Source organism: Sus scrofa, unplaced genomic scaffold (genome assembly GCF_000003025.6).
Source record: "Sus scrofa isolate TJ Tabasco breed Duroc unplaced genomic scaffold, Sscrofa11.1 Contig641, whole genome shotgun sequence".
NCBI lineage: Eukaryota > Metazoa > Chordata > Mammalia > Artiodactyla > Suidae > Sus > Sus scrofa.
In genome coordinates this window covers 176,389-179,938 of record NW_018085275.1, presented here as the reverse complement: position 1 = coordinate 179,938, position 3,550 = coordinate 176,389, and the positions used below count along the sequence as shown (strand labels likewise).

The following is a 3,550-nucleotide window of genomic DNA, read 5'->3' as shown; positions in this document are numbered from 1 at the left end:
TTCTAGGTCCATCCATGTTGCTGCAAATGGCATTATCATTCTTTTTATGGCCCAGTCATATTCTATCGTATATATGTACCACTTCTCCTTGTCCATTCATCTGATGATGGACATTTAGGTTGCTTCCATGTCTTGGCTACAGTAAACGGTGCTGCAGTGCACATCGGGGTGCGTGTGTCATTTCAAATGATAGTTTTCTCCAGATATATGCCCAGGAGTGGGACTACAGGATCATACAGTAACTCTATGTTAGTTTTTTCCTTAGAGAACCTCCATACTGCTCTCCACAGTGGCTGCACAATTTACATTCCCACAGACTTGTTAAATTAACCTCTATTGACACGTGAGTTTATAATCATCAAATACATTCAAATGACTGAGTGATTTTAGGGAGAATTGGGTCTTCTACAGCAAGAATCTGATGGTATTCTTATTTTCTCAGTTAATTTTTTGATTGTGGAAGCAACACTTAATATGAGATCTACCTTTTTAACAGATTTTGAAATATTCATATATTATAATTGACTGTAGGTACATTGTTGTACAGCACATCTGTAGGGCTTGTTCATCTTGATTCACTGAAATTTTATGCCATTTTATGAGTAATTCTCATATTATTTCCCTCTCCTGCCAGCCCCTGGCAACCAGCTTTCCACTATATGATTTTATGAATTTGACTATTTTAGATGAATCATATAAGTAGAATCATGCAGAATTTGTCTTTCTGTGATTGTCTACTTCACTTAGCATAATGTCATAGTGTCTGCCCATGTTGTTGCAAATGGCAGCACTTTTTTCTTTTTCTTTTCTTTTCTTTTTTTTTTTTTTTTTTGCTTTTGTGGCTGCACCCAGGGCATACAGAAGTTCCCAGGCTAGGGTTCCAATCAGAGCTACAGCTGCCAGCCTATGCCACAGCAGCACATCATCACAGAAGCACCAGATCCTTAACCCACTGAGCAAACCTGCAACCTCATGGTTCCTAGTCAGATTTGTTTCTGCTGCGCCATGACAGGAACTCCATAAATGCTTTCTTGAATGTGGTTTGTAGAAACTAAGAGAAAGCAGTTTCCATAGAAAAGGGAACACTAACAGAAAACACAAGCATACATAACAGAATGAGAGTTAGAAGGCAAGAAGAAATCTTAAAGGGCTGCTCCCCAACCTGGAAGCCTCACAACCAAGGTCATTAATTCCATGTGTTTCCATTTCTCTCTCCTTCCCATATTATTTTATGCCAAGTACTCTATGATATCCCATTCCTCTAAGGACTTACCTCACTGCCTTCAGATCTTCAGACACCATTTCCCAACTTCTAAAATATATTCAGCCATGATTTCTCTAGGTTTCCATAGTGTTCCAGGCACTGTTCTTTAAAACATAAACTCAGAGTTCCTGTTGCGGTGTAGTGGAGAAGAATCTGACTGGTAACCATGAGGTTGTGGGTTCAATCCCAGGATTTGCTCAGTGGGTCAAGGATCCTGCATGGCTGTGGCTGTGGCTGTGGCTGTGGCTGGCAGCTATAGCTCTGATTAGACCCCTAGCCTGGGAACCTCCATATGCCATGGGTGCATCCCTAAAAAGCAAAAAAATAAAATAAAATAAATAAACTCATTTATCACTCTCAACCATTCTATGGAGTAAGTATCATTAATAATCCCATTTCATCAAGTAGGAAACTGAGGTACTGAGAAATCAGAGAGCTTGGCAGTGGTTAGCAAAGAATAGAACCAGGATTTGTGGCAGAGGAGTCAGGCTCTAGGATTTATAATTTGACATGATCCTTACTACCACACCTAGCTTAGCAGTTCAGTACACTGGTTCTGAAGCATAGGCTACCTTCTTTGCAAGCATAGTGATGGCTAGCCTCAACCCTGGAAGCTTAGTTGATTTGTCCCATCAAGCCCACCCCCTCAGATTATTAACTAAAATGTGAGTTTTATTTGAGCGTTTCTCCAGTGAAGCTCATTGTCCAGATTGAGCCAGACACCACAATCTTACCAAATTAGTTCTTGTCAGGGGGCAATGAGGCCAAGGCACCACCAACACACATGGCTGTGCTAGAATACTAGGTGAAAGTGGGAAAAGGCAGAATCCTCCAAGAGGCAAATTTTGGCACCTCCGAAGGAAGAATGGTCAAATCATCTGAAAGGGGCTGATGCTGAGCTAGACACCACAGAGGCTGATGGACTCTTTTTTGAAGTGATAGATTTTGAAGGCAAAGATTAAATTGTGCTAACAATTAGAAGGAAGGAAGAGATTATTCCTGAAAGTGTTGCCTGTGTATAATAACGGCATTTGTAATTGCTTCTACTGAATGAAAACTAAATTGTTAGCCAAAGTTTACATTTTTTTTCTGTTTTTATGGGGGGAGGGGTGTCACTAATATGGTAAAAATATTTTACATTTGTGGACTCCATTCCATCCATCGCTTTGTCAGTTACATGGCAGAATTATCAGCTCTATGGATGTAAGAAACCAAACAGGTGTCTTGGAATTCCTCCTCTGGGCCTCTCAGAGGACCCAGAACTCCAGCCACTCCTCTTTGGGCTGTTCTTCTCCTTGTACCTGGTCTTGGTGTGTGGGAATCTGCTCATCATTCTGGCTTTACCTTCAACTTCCACCTCCACACCCCATGGGCTTCTTCCTCTCACACCTGTCTTTTCTGATATTTGTCTCAACACCACCATGGTTCCCAAGTGCTGATGAACATCCAGACAGTGAGCAAAGCCATCACCTAACCTATGCTGACTGCATTACCCAGATCTATTTTTTCTCAGTTTTTGTGTGTTTGGACAACCTCCTCCTGGTCATGATGGCCTATGACAAATTTATGGCTATCTGTCACCCCTGCACTAAACAATCATGATGAACCCACACTTCTGTAACATGCTGGCTCTAGTCTCTTGGATTGCCAGTATCATCGTCCCCCTCTTCCAGAGTCTGATGGTGCTGCATCTCTCATTCTACACACACACGGAAAGACCCCACTTCTTCTGTGAACTGGCTGAGGTGCCCGAGTCCACCTGTTCTGATGCTCTCAGCAATTACATTGTGCTGTATTCTGTGACGGGCCTGATGGTTATTATTCCAGTAACTGGGATTCTTTACTCTTACTAAGATTATTTCCTCCATATTGAATGTGTGCTCAGTGGAGGGGAAGTACAAAGCGTTTTCCATCTGTGGGTCTCACCTAGTGGTCATTTCCTTATTCTACGGGACAGGGTTAGGAGTGTACCTCAGTTCTGCCTTCTCCTCCTCCTCCTCAAAGGGGACAGTGACCTCAGTGGTGTACACCATGGTCATCCCCATACTGAACCCCTTCATCTAGAGCCTGAGGAGCAGGGACATGCAGGGGTTCCTGAGGAAATTTGTCAGCAGGTTTTCTTCCCCCTGTGAAGAACCATGGATGCTGAGACTGGGATGTTATTATGATAACCAAGGGTCAATACCCTGATAGACAGAAATACCAAATATTTGACTCCTTTGAGCATGTGACTTGTCCCTCTTGTTCTAAAAGACCATCACTTGGGTTTCTCCTGAGTTTACATGC

At 42.4% G+C, this 3,550-nt stretch overlaps 1 pseudogene; it reads left to right on the top strand.

The window, feature by feature from the left end:
• Nucleotides 1-2,448: 2,448 nt before the first annotated feature.
• LOC110259021 lies at nucleotides 2,449-3,328 on the top strand (annotated as a pseudogene).
• Nucleotides 3,329-3,550: the final 222 nt, after the last annotated feature.